Below are 16,461 nucleotides of genomic sequence, written 5' to 3'. Positions count from 1 at the left end.
TTAGTCCCGCTCTTATATAATTTATAGGCATCTTATAAAGGCATCCTCTGTCTATAACTTACCTAACCACAGCACTTAACTATCTCCTTGGGCCTCAAACAGACCAAAAATACAGAGCCATGGGTGAAAACTTGTATCCAATAGGTCTAAAGACTTAAATTCATTCCTTATTTGACTAAAAGCCATGTCTACATTTACACATGCTAATGGGGTTGCTTTTTGTTCAAATGAAGGATAAAGTGTTCCATGGGAATAGATTATTTTTGGAAAATGGTACAAAGAACATTTAAGTTCTCTAAACATCTTGTGTTGGTTACCACTGAGTATGGCTCTTTTCTAAAATCTCCCATTAACTGGTCACTCCAGGGAAAGCTGGCTCATCACAATTGAAGAAGTTACTCTCATTTGCTTATTCCCTCCAAAAAAAGTGCCATTTCATCTTTTAGTGATTTTTTTGGCTATGAGACTGCAAAGGTAGAATGCCACGGTCCTTTGTAGATTATATACCAGTAGTCACAAAGGAAGTCATTTTGGAATATATTTGGATTCATTTCAGTTTTTTGGAATATGATGGAGATTATGAAAAATGTAGCTACATTTTTAGGACTTACTCATTCCAGCAGAAATCTGAATCATATTTTGATTGGTACTTTTTGAGAGCGGCAAAGTAAATTGAGAATAATCAGTTTAATATTTTATTATTGCTGTTACTAGGGTACTTCGGAAATCAAGAAGGCTAAACCAACTGGCTAAATGGTGTACCAAGCTCTTTAAGGAAGTTACAGTGACTTAAAGTAGAGATAGTATTAGGTTTTAGCACTAGCGTTTTTTTTAAGTTTATTTATTTTGAGAGCGAGCACATCTGTAAGAGTGTGCAAGCTGGAGTGGGGCAGAGAGAGAGAATCTCAAGCAGGCTCTGCACTATGAGCGCAGATCCCACCACGGGGCTTGATCACACAAACCGTGAGATCATGCCCTGAGCTGAAATCAAGAGTCTGAAGCTTAACCGACTGAGCCACCCAGGTGCCCCTAGGACTAGCTTATATACCTGGCTCTTTGTCCTTCCTATTTGGTAAAATTACTACAGGTGGAATGATGATAAAACAGAAAATTTCCCAAGCTGTTGATTAGAATTATACTCTATATTATGTAATAAAATGTATACAGTGAATTATTTTAATGTTGCAAGTATTCATAGGGCCTGAGCTGCGTATGTTGATTGTATCACCTCTCTTGTCTCTGGCCTTCATGGATCACCCTCATTTTTCCTCCCTGCCTCACTGACAGTCTTCCTTGTCTTATGTGAATTAAGGAAGTACTCACCTTTCTTTCTGTTTAACTCTAGCTCTGTTATATTCAGGAAAGGATGGCCTGCAGTGTGGGATTTGATTTTTTCTGTCAGTTTGTGGTGAGTCCTGTCTTTCAATCTCCTGGCTCAGAGTTTGAGCTTTATAGTTCCTACTTTGCTTTCTTCTAGACACTAATTACAATTTTATCTCCTGTTCCTTTATTTCATTTTTTTTTTTACCTTGTGGAAGAGGGTACAATAAGAAGTGCCAATGACCACTCATTGCTAATCTTCCAATTCATAAAATGGTTCTTAAATTAGACTACCCCTCAGATCCTTGTCTCATTCATGGAATGGAAATATGGTTTTGTTACTTAAGTGATTTTACTTTTAAAAATCCATAACTGCTTCTCTTTCTTCTTGCTATTTCTTTATTTTATTTTTTAATGTTTTTTTTTTTTTGAGAGAGAGTGAGTGGTGGGGGGAGTGGAGAAAGAGGGAGACACAGATATGAAGCAGGCTCCAGGCTCAGAGCCTGATGCAGGGGTCAAACTCACGAACGGTCAGATCATGACCTGAGCTGTGGTGGGACCCTTAACTGACTGAGCCAACCAGCACCCAAATTCTTGCTATTTTTTAAACAGATGAAATAGGCAAAACACAAGTATGAATTATAATCCTACTTAATATTCACAGTCACCCTGATAATTCATGTTAAATAAAACATATAACACAGATGATAAGCAATACTCCTGAAATGTTTTGGGGAGAAGAAATATTGTAAAAGTAAAAATATCAAAAACATTATTTTGGTTTTGCTCTTTTTTTATTTAAAGGGAAACATCTCACCAAAGTGGGAAGGAATAAGTCAGATGATGAAATCTTGTCTTTTGAGTTTCAATGTTAGAATGATCTGTTAATGATGATTCTCAAATGTCATGACAAATTCATGGTGCTTGTGACGAATATTAAGAATATCAACTTTATAAGCAGATAAAAGCCCAGTTTGACCACATCTATGTATTGATTCTAAAATATAAATATTAATAATAAGATGCTCCTGATTATAAATAAAAATGTAAAACTATGTATAAATAAGCAGTAGCAACTTAACCATGAAACCAAGTGATGAGTCTGATTGAGTCAGTGAGATCCAGGAGTAAAGGAGGGGGAGCATGGAATACAGGGACACAGTGACTGACTGGAAAGGGTCACATAGTTTGAGAACCAAAAGCATGCATGGTTATTTTGTTGACCCTGGGATGGCCATTTTCCTAGTATATAAATTTTTTTCCAAGGACAAGCATCTATTTTTCACATCTCTCTATCCCAAGCACTGCTTTTTCTCCCCCTAAGTAATAACCTTACTTCTTTTATTATGTGATAAGATCCTTAGATCTTTCTATTTGTACCTTTAGAGATTGATTTCAGATTTTTTTGAATATCTAGTTATGCCACACTGAGATACCACATCACACCAGTCAGAGTGACTAAAATGAACAAATCAGGAGATTATAGATTCTGGCGAGGGTGTGGAGAGACGGGCACCCTCCTACACTGTTGGTGGGAATGGAAACTAGTGCAGCCACTCTGGAAAACAGTGTGGAGGTTCCTCAAAAAAACTATCCATAGAACTCCCTTATGACCCAGCAATAGCACTGCTAGGGATTTACCCAAGAGAGACAGAAATGCTGATGCATAGGAGCACATGTACCCCAATGTTCATAGCAGCAATGTCAACAATAGCCAAAACATGGAAAAAGCCTAAATGTCCATCACCTGATGAATGGATCAAGAAGATGTGGTTTATCCATACAATGGAATAGTACATGGCAATGAGAACGAATGAAATCTGGCCATCTGTAGCAACGTGGATGGAACTCAAGGGTATTATGCTAAGTGAAATAAGTCAGGCAGAGAAAGGCAGATACCATATGTTTTCACTCAGATATGGAACAGGAGAAACTAAACAGAGGACCATAGGAGAAGGGAAGGGGGGAAAAATAGTTAAGGAGAAGGAGGGACAGGGACGCAAACCACAAGAGACTCCTAAATACTGAGAACAAACTGAGGGTTGGTGGGGGGGGAGGGGAATCGGTGATGGGCGAGGAGGCAGGTACTTGTCGGGATGAGCACTGGGTGTTGCATGGAAACCAACTTGACAATAAACTATGTTTAAAAAAAGAATATCTCATTATGAAGTGTTGGCGTACTTAAATAAGCTGAACAAATCTTTAAAAGATTTCTTTTAATCTTTTTCTTTTAACCATCTCTACCTGTTAAACTCTTTTTGGCGGGAAGGAGGTTAAGGTCACCCAGTATTCAGGTTGCTCTTGTTATTCTAAATTGCTATTCAAGTCCCCAACTTGCCCTAAAGTAATAATAAATCTGACCACACACTTTTATATTGGGCAGCAGGACTCAAATTAATTTTACCTTTTCTCCTGAGTTAAATCGCGGTTCTAACTGAAGGAGGGAGGGAGAGGTTAGAGAGATTAGATGAGTATTTGGTACGTGCAGATAGGAAAGTAGAGGGCCCAAGACGAACTGTTGTAGGTCAGAAGGAGAGAAGAATAAATCTGAAATTGAATGTAGGGAAAATATGGATTCGGCGTTAAATGTTGCAGAGAGTGATCTGTTAATGATGTTTCTCAAACTTAACGTCTAGGTGGTGGAAAGAAGAGTAGTGCGTGAGTCTCACTCACATGAGACCAGGAAGACTATCAGTGAGGCAGAGAGGAAAAATAAGGATGGTCTATGAAGGCCTGAGAGGAGATGACATAGGGCTCAGGTCCTACGAACTCTCACAACAGTGAAATAATTCACTGCATACATTGTATGACAATGGTGGAACATTGGGTCGCCAGTTAGAATCCTAACCAATTTCCACTTTGAGGAGAGGTGGTGGAAATGTCTTTTTCCTTTTCAGAAACCTGCAACAGCCACATTTGCCTGCTGAGTGAAGTCAGTTCATGTTTACTTCTAGTGATAAGCCTATGTTCATATATGTTTATATAGCCCTTTAAAGTTTTAAAGTATTTTTAAATTGAAGTATATTTGAGATACACTGTATTATTTTCAAGTATACAAAATGCTTTGACATTTGTATAGTTGTGAAATAATCACCACAATAAATCGGTTTACCATCTATCACCATACTAAGGTACTTTTTTTCTTGTGATGAGAGCTTTTAAGAACTATTTTCTTAGCAACTTTTTTTTAATGTTTTATTTATTTTTGAGAGAGACAGCACGAGCAGGGGAGGGTCAGAAAGAGCAGGAGACACAGAATCCTAAGCAGGCTTCAGGTTCTGAGCTGTCAGCACAGAGCCTGATGCAGGACTTGGACCCCACAAACCGCGAGATCATGACCTGAGCTGAAGTTGGACACTTAACCAACAGAGCCATCCAGGCACCCCTTCTTAGCAACTTTTAAATTGGCAACACTAGTCCCCTTGCTGGACATTACATCCCCATAACTTACTTGTTTTGAAGCCCACTGCAGAATGGATAGTATTTGCCACTTTTAAACATGAAGTAAATAGTACAAATTAATCTATCAGTCTCCTGTGTAGTTTCCCCATATTTCTCCTCCCACTTGGAATACCATCCTGCCTCTCTTATGTGTATCCCAGCGCTAGCAGTTCTTCAAGAAGCCCCATCAAGTGCCACCTCCTTAGTGAAGGTGTTTCTAATCATTTTCCATAGGCACATTCTTTGTTCTTCTTTATGAGTTTTCATACTTGCTCAATAAGATATTATATTAATTGAATTTAATCCAATAGATTATTTATTTCAAGAAAACCCAGCTCTTTAACCTTTTATTTTAAAATTACCTTTGTCCCTTCCTTGTTCCTTTGTTGTTGTTGTTTGGGGATGTTTTGTGTTTTTATTTGTTGTTGTTGTTGTTATTGTTGTTGTTCTTGCACCCTGTAAGCTATTCTAATTTTCACATTAGTATTTGGAATCAGGACAAAGATTATATTAGGGTCTGCTAGACACACAGACCAACTCTAGTCCCTTATGATAAGATGCATCCATTGTAACATAGATTTAAGACAGTAACTCTTCAAAGAAGCAATTGTGCTAGTAAAACAATGTTTATTTTTATGTTTACTAGTCACAGTTTTAATACTGCATTTAAACATTATTCTCAGTTTAATATAAAGTCAAAGGTGATATTTGGACTCTTTCAGGTGTTCAGAATCTAAACCTGGTAAGTAACTGGCAAGTTAACATTTTAGATCATCATAAACCACATTTGACATAACAGTTTTATGTGTCAAAGTAATTTTCTTCCAATATACTTTTCTTCTGTGTAAGAAGTTAGGTATTTTTATTTCTGTTCTAAAGTAATGAACTTTGAAATTCAGACATCATTTTATCCTAAAGCAATGCTGGGAAATAGTGGTGGTACCTATTTTATTGAAGGACTTCTTGGCTTGCAGGCTTAGCAACAATCATGAGGAGTCCCTCCTTGCCCTGAGAGCAAGGAGAGAAGTTTTGGACATCCGTGGTATTTGGTAGAAGGTAATGAAGCAGAAAGTTCAGCTCATCTGGAGTTGACAATAGACTACCTAGTTTGACAGAAAAAAAAAAAAGCGTTGGCTTTAAAAATGGCTGTGTCCTCTGCTTTGTTTTAAAAAGCCAGACATATTTGAATCAAAGCTCTAAGTAAAGAGAACAGTTTTTAACAAGTTGAAGAAAGGCATCTTTCCTTTTAAAAAGTAGCACGTGTTAAGACTTCATGGTGTTGGTATTTCTTCCTCTCTTTTTAATGTTTTAGATGTTGTAATTAGAAATTAATCCTGGGAGAAACTTTTTTGCCTAATTTCGTGTTGATTGTCTCATAGTTACATTGTAAAGACATGCTGTGTTTCAGAAGCCAAGAAATATTAGTGTAGGGAGTACAATTCCACTTTTTACACCATTGTTTTAGATTTCCTTCAAGTTCAATATAGAACCAGATGGATTACATGCAGAGCATGATAAAGTTGATTGATTGAGCAGCTTGCCAGGACCTGAAAGGTCATATTTTCACCTTGATTCATTGAAATTAGGTAGGCATACAATCTAAATGATTTCAATCAAGTCATGATGAAATGTTGAAATTGTTACCTTGGACTTATTTAATGACAGTAAAACATTGCCTATTTTCATTTTGTCACAATCATTCATGGCATTTTGTTAGTTGTTTTTTTTTTTTAATTTACAGACCATCAACTCAATTAAAAAAGGTCCTTTTAATTGGTAAAGGAAATAGCCCAAGGACACCAAAACAAAAATTTTAGTTTTTTAATGGAAATAATGGAGTGTGGTTTGTTAAAAACTTATTTGAAAAGGTAACTGATTTGAGAATGACATAATCAGAGAGCTGTTTTTAAAGAAAATAAACCTGAACAATTGAATTTAACATTGTTTGCTCTGATGTGTGGATTATTAATGGTCTATACACACACAAGTATGATTTAACTAGGTTTTACTAGAAAAAGTAAATTTAATTAGAGGAGTTAGTGTCTGAAAAGGTAATAGGAATATTTGAGAAATGGATGAAAATTTGTCTTGAGAAACTCCTTCTGCTGACCTGCCACCTTGCCTTCCTTTCTTTTAGCAAACTCCTTTCACACAAGAAGCATGAATGATAGAAAGGGCTCAATATATGTTTATTTCCTTCTTTTCCCTTTCCAGCCTTTGGCCACAACACCGGCCTTCCCTAATGACTGCCCACTTCATCAGGGCTCTCTGGCCTCTTTTCTTGAAGAGTCCCACAGAGGCTCAGGATCTAAGGCCTCCAACCATAGTATACAACCTGGTTCCAACTTCTGTTATGCCTCTGTTGTTCCTAGTGTTTGTCTCCATGAATGTTCTCAGTGATTGGTCCTATTTCTTGAGATAATGGTAAGGCAAAGTACCTAGTGGAATGGCAGGCACAGAGTAAGGGCTATTCTAGTTTCCATAACTGCGGTCGCCACCAGCAACCATCACCAATGGACAGCACTGTATGGACAGGCTCCTCTCTGCTGTCTGCTTCAAAGGAGCCTCTCTGATCGGGGAGATACTCACTCAAGCCTAGTTGCATGGCCATCATCTTTAAGGGGAAGGAGCCAACAAGGGCCATCTCTGGTTGGATACCAGAATTGGCCTAACAATTCTGGTTTCTGGAACGTTATCCTAAAGCTCTGCCACCAAACTCTTCAGCCTAATTTCAAAGAACCATAAAGTAGATTTAATAAGTATGGGACTTGACACTACTTACTTCTCGATTTACTAATAGTATTAACTGCTCTGTAGAGTTTTCTTAGAAAATCCCATTACCACTTTTACAATATAGTTTTCTACCTACGATGTAACTATCGCTTTTATATAGTAACAGATTTTGTCTTTTCTGTGATAATTGATAAAAGCAAGGTATTGAAAATTCTTTTCTCAGGTTATAATAGCAAATACAGTAAAAGATAAACTTTATTGTGCCAGACTTTGTTTTCAGTGCCCTAGATGTGATAATTCTTAGAACAGTCCTGTGAAGTACTAATTGTATACACTTGGAAAAGTGAGGTACAGAGAGATGAATAACTCACCCAAGGTAAATCATGGAGCCACAAGCAAACCTGAGCAGTGTGGCTCTGAAGCCCAAGTCGGACATATTCTACAACTGCCTTTATTTCATTTTCCTACTTAGAATATTAAAAGCAGATCATATTTATTGGCTCTCTGATGGTCTGTCATTAGATTATGTTGACACTCTGAATTATTTCCTTTATTAAGGGCATATATGTATGTATGGACATACGTTTCCCTATTTATTGAGACACAGAGAATGTGAGCATGGGAGGAGCAGAGAGAGAGGGAGAGAGAAGCCCAAGCAGGCTCCATGCTATCAGCCCAGATCCTGATGCAGGGCTCGATTCCATGCCCCCCCCCCAAGAGTACTGCATTTTAAAGATATACATATACATATGTGCACACATATATATTACTGATAAGAACAGATACTACACTTGATCTTAGCCAAAAGGCCAAGAAGCGATCACACCTATATATTAATGTATCCCTTAAGGTATATTATGTCAGGGCCTAACATTAAGAAATTGTCAACGAAATGTAATATCTTTTTTGAAAAGTCATTTCATTTCCCATTCTTTTTTTTTCCACACTTTTATTTAAAGTCTAGTTGATTAGCATACACTGCAGTATTGGTTTCAGGAGTAAAATTCAATAATTCATCACCTACATACAACATCCAGTGCTCATCCCAACAAGTGCCATTTCCCATCTTTGAATTTCACTTTTCAATCCTTTGAAATTAAAGAGGCTTACTTGTCTAAAAGAATGGGAAGGGTGAGTTGAGTACACAGTCTCCTTTTTGTATGTGATAGACACCAGTGACAGGATATGTTTTAATTTGTGGACACCAGGACCATTTCAACAACTTTGAATACCGGTAAATAAAAAATGCCAGGTCAGAATTGCCCCTCCACACGTGTTTCCTGTAGGGGTCTGAAGTAGAATAATTCAGAGTGAGAGGAGAATTTGTCAAGGTGTGAAGTCCTATACCCAAACCCGCTCCTGAGACTCAACACAGAGCCAAAAGTGATGTTTCCACATCAGATGTAACTGTTATTCTATTGCTTCAGGGAATGCAGAGATGAAATGAAAACAATAACTAAAAAAACCCAAACCTACAGTGTAATGACTGCCTAACATACGTCTGATATGTGGCTATGGGCCTTGTATACATCTGGCCCAGTAACCTCATTTTACAGATGAGATGAGAAAACTGTGGCTCCTTGATGTGATCAAGGTCATTTAGACAATGACTTTGCAAGATCTGTCTAAGCCCTTTTTCCCCGATACAGTGTGGTTTTGAAGGCCTCGCCAAGGGAATCTCAACTGCAGAGCACTGGTAATGGAATCACGCGTGTCATAGGCTCCTCGTACATTAGCCAGTTCAGGTGTTTGCATTCATATTCTGGGTATTGTCAACACTTCTTATTGATCCTGTTCAGAGATAGATGTTAGAGAGCTGCTGAGAGAGTTAGTGGGTTTAAAAGTTCTCTCTCGTTTTCTGTCCAAAAGAGACACATTTGTAAAATCTGACTTAAGAAGGTAAAGAATTGTTTGGGATGGGTAATTGCCAGCTTGACATTTGTTATTATGACTTTGTCATTTTTACCCTGTAGTTTATGAAATCTGCTATTGTATATTGCCCAAAGGCTTTACAAAAATCAATGGTTGCATTTTAAAGCATATAGAATAAAATAAATTAAATGCCACAATTCACATTGTATAATTTTAAGACTGTGGGGAATCTGAGCATTCCAAGGTCAGGCCATTCCTGGGGTATTAAGAATACTAGAAGATATTGCTTCCAGCTCATTGTACTTTCTCTATATTTTATGGTGTGAATTTTATTACAAAAATGTACAAATGAGAATATATTAAGTGAAAATATACAGATAGAAGATTTTTTAAACTTAATGTGCTGAGGTAGTGTCGCCAGCGTGTAAGGGTCTTGACTTATGAGAGACCCAGAGACATCTGTTGTCCTTTCTGTCATCTCATCAAAATGTAGAAAAGAAAATCAAGAACAGGGAGGAGCTATGTTTGTTAGAGTTGAAAGATTTTTGTAGGGGCTCCAAATGCTTATGAAATCGCAACCATGAAATTAAGCTTTTTTTATATGCCTTTATAATATAAGCCAACATTCTTCCTCATGAAGGTAAGATAGATTTTATTGACATATTCCACTGAAGTTTGTTGCACTAAATAAAAATTTTCAAAAAATTTAAGATGGAAATAATTTAAAACACTTTTTTAAAATTTAAATGATTATTTCCCACTGACTAGATTACAACCACCATAAACAGGTTCCCAAAGGCCCAAATCTGCATGTATAATTTGCTTTCATGCCACAAAAGAGTGCACCCAGTGTGGGGCAGGCACACAGGAGGGCTAGTGATGCACACTGAGGTGAAGTGAGCAAGCAAGCGTGTTTCACAATCCCTGGTCCCTCTCCACAGACATGACCTGGAGCCAGTCATTCTTACTCCACTTTCCTTCATAGCTGCAAAGAATTTAGCACTTGCTTATCCATTCAACAAGTTGTGCTTCATCTCCTACTGTGCCTGAGATAGCATAAAAAATTAAAACATGACTTTCATATTCGTGATGGTTCTTTTCTCCAGCTGCTAAGTTTCAGAATGCCTTAGGATAAGAGACTGGCCCGGAGAAAAGTGTATTTTATGTGAACTTGGCCCAGGTGACTTAAACTCCCAGTGACTTTTATAAATCTAGCAACTTCTCCTGCTTGTCCAAGGGACAGCGATGCCTGGCCCGAGGACTGTGTGCCAGCGGTCCGGCGATCCCAGGTCTTCGGATTCATTTGTCTCATTGGTTTTCTTTTTTCTTCTCCTCCTCTCCTCTCCCCCTCTCTTCTCCTTTATATGCCTTTATAATGTAAGCCGTATTTTCTGTCCTGTCCTGTATTACCTTTCCTTTCCACTCTTTTCCTCTCCCTTCTTTTCCTTCCTCTTTTTATGTAGCTCTTTTCTTCCAGTTTATTGGTTTATAATTGGCAAAATTGTAAGATATTTAAAGTGTACAGTGCAGTCATTTGATATACATATACATTGTGAAAGGATTCCTCCCCTTGAATCAGCACATCTGCCGCCTCCCGTACTTACTCTGCGTATGTGTGAGAAAGAGGCAGCTAGAAAAGAAAAGCATTTAAGTTCTATCAACATCCATTTTACAAACCGTGTTATCAGCCATAGTTATAATGTTGTACATTAGATCCTCAGAGCTTATTCATCTTAAAACTGAGAAGTTTGTGTACTTTACCAACCTCTCCATTTCCTCCACTGCCAGCCCCTTTTATATACCCCCTATTTCTTATCAATTTGCCTTTTTTTTTTTTTTTTTTACAGATTCCACATATCAGGGATACCATGCAGTTTTTGTCTTTCTCTGTGTGGCTGGCTTCTCTTAGCATAGTGCTCTCCAGTTTGTTACAAATGCAAGGGGTTGTTCATTTTTAAAGGCTGAATACTATTCCAGTGAGTCTGTGTGTGTGCGTGTGTGTGCATGTGTGCGTGCATGAATATATCACATTTTAAAAATTCATTTGTCAAAAAACATCGAGGTTACCTCCATATCTTGGTTACTGTGAATAATGCTGTGATGAACATGAGAGTAGAGCTAGCTCTTTGAGATAATGGTTTCATTTCCTTCGGCTATCTACCCAGAAGTGCGATCACTGGATCATATGGTGGTTCTGTTTTTGATTTCTTGAGAAACCTCTGCACTATTGCTCATAGTGACTGTACCAATATATGTTCTCACTCAACAGTGTGAAAATGTGCTTTTTAAAAATTTTTAGGGGTGCCTGGGTGGCTCAGTTGGTTGAGCGTCCAGCTTCAGCTCAGGTCATGATCTCACAGTTCGTGGGTTCCAGCCCCGCATTGGGCTCTGTGCTGACAGCTAGCTCAGAGCCTGGAGCCTGCTTCAGATTCTGTGTCTCCCTCTTACTCTGACCCTCCCCTGCTCGCACTATCTCTCTGTCTCTGAAAAATAAATAAAAAACATTAAAAAAATTTTTTTTAATTTTTAAAGGTTCATTTATTTATTTTGAGAAGGACAGAGAATCTTAAGCAGGTTCTACACCGTCAGCATGAAATCTGATGAGTGACTTGAACCCATGAACTAACCATGAGATCATAATCTGAGCTGAAATCAATTAACTGACTGAGCCATACAGGCACCCCACAAGTGTTCTGTTATGTCCATACTGTCCTAACAGTCATGAGGTGGTATTTCACTGTAGGTTTTTTAAAAATTTTTTAATGTTTATTTTTGAGAGAGAGATTGATAGAATATGAGTGGAGGAAGAGCAGACATAGAGGGAGACACAGAATAGGAACCACACCCCAGGCTCTAGGCTGTCAGCACAGAGCTCGACATGGGGCTCAAACCCACAAACCATGAGATCATGACCTGAGCCAAAATTAGATGCTCAATCGACTGAACCATCCAGGCACCCCTCAGTGTGCTATTGATTTGCATTTCCCTGATAATTAGTGATGTTGGGCATCCTTTCGTGTACCCATTGGCCAGTTGTATGTTATCTCTGGGAAAATGTCTTTTTGGGTCCTTTTTCCATTTGTTAATTAGGTTATTTGGGTATTTGCTTTTGAGTTGTATGAGTTACTTGTATATTTTGGATATTAACCTCTTTGGGAAACAAGGTTTGCAAGTATTTTCTCCCATTTTACAGACTGACTTTTCATTCCATTGATGGTTCCCTGTGTGGAAGCTTTTTAGTGTATGTAGTCTCACCTGCTTATTTTTGCCTCTTTTTTAAAAAATTTTTAATGTTTATTTATTTTTGAGAGTGAGAGCAAGCATGAGTGGGGGAGGAATAGAGAGAGAGAGAGAGACACAGAATCTGAAGCAGGCTTCAGGCTGTCAGCACAGAGACGTATGAGGGGCTTGAACCCACGAACCACGAAGTCATGACCTGAGCCAAAGTTGGACACTCAACCGACTGAGCCACCCCGGCACGCACTTATTTTTGCTTCTGTTGGTTTTGCTTTCAGTGTCCAATATTTCCAAGAGGAGTCTCAGAATGCTTGCCCCTGTGTCATTGTCAAGGAGTGTTATGGTTTCAGGTCTTGCATTCACATCTTCAGTTCATTTTGGTTGATTTTTGCTTATAGAGTAAGATGGTGGTCCAGTTTCATTCTTTTGCATATGGCTGTCTTGTCTTTTTAGCACCATTCATTGAAGAGACTGTCCTTTCCCCATTGTATATTCTTATCTCCTTTGTCAAGAATTGACCACACAGGTCTGGTTTTATTTCTGGACTTTTGATTATTTTTCATTGATCTATGTGTCTGTCTTTATGCCAGTACCATTCTGTTTTGATTATTATAGTTTTGCAATGTAGTTTGGAATCAGGAAGTGGGATGCCTCTACCTCTGCCTTTGTTCTTTCTTGAGATTGTTTCGGTTACACATGGGGGGTGTGGTGTTTCCAGAGAAATTTTAAGATTGATTTTCTGTTTTTGTGAAAAAATGTCATTGGAAATTTGATAGGGATTGCACTGAATCAGTGAAGCATTTTGGGTGTGGGCATTTTAACAATATGTATTTTTCCAATCTATGAACATGAAATATTTTTCCACTTATGTGTGTCTTCTTAAATTTCTTTCATCAGTATTTTATAGTTTTTAGTATATAGGTATTTCACCTCCTGGGTAAAATATTTTCTTAAAATTTTTTTTATTATGTCATTATTAATGAGATTGCTCTTTTTGATAGTTTATTAGAGCATATTGACTTACCAACTTTTTTTATACTGACTTTTATATCCTTCAATTTACTGAATATATTAGTTGTAAGGGTATTTTTGGTGGTGTTGTAGTGTTTTTTATATATAATATCATGTGATCTATAAACAGACAATTTAATATTTTCTTTCTGATTTGGATGCCTTTTTTTTTTTCTTGCCTAATTGCTCTGGCTAGGATTTCCAGACTGTACTAAATAAAAGAGGCAAGAGTAAGCTTCCTTATCTTGTTCCTGGCCTTAGGGGAAAAGCTGTCAGCTCCTTACCATTGAGTGTGTTGTTAGCTATGATCTTGTCAGATAAGGGCTTTATTGTGCTAAGATAGGTTCCCTCTCTACCCACTTTGTTGAGAGTTTATCATGAAAGGGTATTGAATTTTGCTAGATGCTTTTTCTGTATCAAAGTATCATCTGACTTTTATCCTTCATTTTGTTTATATGGTGTATCACATTGATTGACTTGTGGATGTTGAGCCATGTTGTGTCCCTGGAATGAAGCTCACCTGATCATTTTAATGTACTGTTGAATTCAGTTTGCAAATGTTTTGTTGAAGATTTTTGCCTTCTCTTAATAGAACTCTTAATGATCTCTTCCTTAGGTGAGACTCTTTGACTTCTTCATGTTTTTTTGAGATACTATCTGTATGTACAGTATTTTGTAAATAAAAGTAATAATATGGTAAGACATAATTATATAAAATTATCAAGTCTGTGAGGTGGAGAAAACTTTATTCTTATGATTGCTTATGGTTCACGTTGTTTTGTTGCTACATACTTGGCCTTGTCTTTGTTGTTTACTTGTAATGGGTTTCTATGTTTCTCTTCTATGTATATATATTATATATATATGTGTGTATATATATATACATATACATACATATAAATAACTTTAAAATATAACATTTTACTAGTATAGATTTGCTTTAGCTTTTTTCCCCTCTTCCAGCTATCATCAATTTACTAGTCAATTATGTTATGCCTATAACTATAATGGAGCACTGTAGGAAAGCTCCTAAAATATATTTGGTGTAGTCTCTACCCTCAAGGAGCTCAGGAAATAGAAGAATTTTCTCTGTTTTCTCCCCTGCCAGCCTAGATCATGAATATTGGAAAATTAAATGTCATTTGCATGTGTTCAAGTCAAAGGACAACAGTGATGCTCCCTATTAGAATATTTACTATCTCTCTGTGTCTTCCCACCCATCCTCCCACATCCCATCTCTACCTTCTCTCTTTCTCTCAGAATGACAGGAGGAAAGGAGGCCTGGAAAGGCCTTTGCCCCTGTAAGTTACATCTTCTGTGCTTGATGGCCTTATGGATTCCTTTAACGTGAAAGGTCATGACAGACTAACGTTTTCTTGAAGCACTGATGGTGAAACCGGGGTCTATTCCATTCACTTTTCCAGTGGTCCCTCTGATTTCTAGGCTAGGCCTGGAAATGCCTAATAAGACCTGAATGTGTAACCCCCTAGAAAAAAATGACGGATTTTATCTAAAATCTTCTATCCTAAAGAGCACTGAGAAATTTCAAAATAAAAATAGCTCAAATCTGTTGAATGCTTACTCACTGTCAGGTTTTAGTGAACGCTCTTTAGTCATATTAAAGTTTAATCTACATAAAACTTTCTAAGTTGGTATCTTATTGTATTCCTCATTTTATAGATGAGGAAACAGAGGCGTGGGCAGGTTATCTTTCCCAAGACCTAATTTAGTGAAGTTGCAGAGCTGGAATTTGAATTCAGTCCAGAATGGGTCTTGAACCCTCACTCTGAACCCCTGTGTTAACTGCCCTCTCCTTTGAGGGGACATGAATTGTTTGGGTCCAGAGATACACAAAAATAGATTCCCTGATTTTGAGGGGTTCACATGATTGACCTGTAACATTTAGCAGTTTTACATTTCTGGCTCAGATTATTATTTATGGAAACAATTGAGGAAACGTGAACAATATTTAGGCTGTTTGGAATGGATTAAGGAAGAGAAGGTGGCAGCCCAGGGGAATGACTTACGAATGGCCTCAGATGTACAAAAGAATCACCTCTAATGCCAAAAACCTTTATTCCTATTTTCATGTCTTTACCTTACGGCATTAGCACCTGTTAAAGTGCAAAATACCTTAGTATATGGGGAAATGTGGTGAAATAACATTCCTTCAAGTAACAACTTGCAGAACTACAAAAGTTATAAAGTGTCAGAGACTTTCACAGAGGCGTCCTAGGTCTTGGTGCCCTGGAAGCAGAGCCTGAGATGGGAATCTTGTGCAAGTCCTGTAGGCAGAGAATACTCTAACTCAGCTGAAACCTGTGAGGCAAGTTGAGGACAAAACAGGGAGAGGACAGCCTTGGTCTGCTCCTCTGGGGACCCTGGAACAAGTATTCTCATACGGTCGAGGAAAGGGGCTGACCTGTACACCAGGTGAGTCCGTTATTGCCTTGTCCCCCTACCACTCCCCTCTCCCCCAACCACTGAGTGTAACCTCCCAGGCATTTCCAGAAGACTTGACTCCTGGTGGCTGAAAGTAATTATCAGAAGGTTACAGCTGTGAATAATTGGCAGCTACATTCATGGCAGCTGGGGAATGAGTGATTGATCCTATAAAGGGAAAGGTTGTGGGGAGGCAGGCCAATGACATCTACCGCAAAAGAACAAAATGCTGAGAGAACAGAGATGGAAAAAGATTAATTCTACTGGGTAGAGATGGAGTTTTTAGTCATTAACAACATAGTGTGAATAAGGCACTCAAGAGTTAAATTTAGTACAGATGAGTGTGTGTGTCAGCCCAGAAGAGACCATTAAATGGCAAAAAGGGGGAAAGGTGGGCCTATCTAC

At 38.0% G+C, this 16,461-nt stretch overlaps 1 protein-coding gene and 1 pseudogene across 3 annotated transcripts in view; one reads left to right on the top strand and one right to left on the bottom strand.

Moving 5' to 3' along the window:
- The window catches only part of NPAS3 (neuronal PAS domain protein 3), an 836,879-nt gene that overhangs the window by 291,876 nt on the left and 528,542 nt on the right, over positions 1–16,461 (top strand). The gene's annotated exons all lie outside the window — the stretch shown is intronic.
- LOC115303289 lies at positions 8,209–8,315 on the bottom strand (annotated as a pseudogene).

The sequence above is a fragment of the Suricata suricatta genome, chromosome 9 (genome assembly GCF_006229205.1).
Source record: "Suricata suricatta isolate VVHF042 chromosome 9, meerkat_22Aug2017_6uvM2_HiC, whole genome shotgun sequence".
In the NCBI taxonomy this organism is placed as follows: Eukaryota; Metazoa; Chordata; class Mammalia; order Carnivora; family Herpestidae; genus Suricata; species Suricata suricatta.
This window is presented reverse-complemented; position numbering and strand designations above follow the sequence as displayed.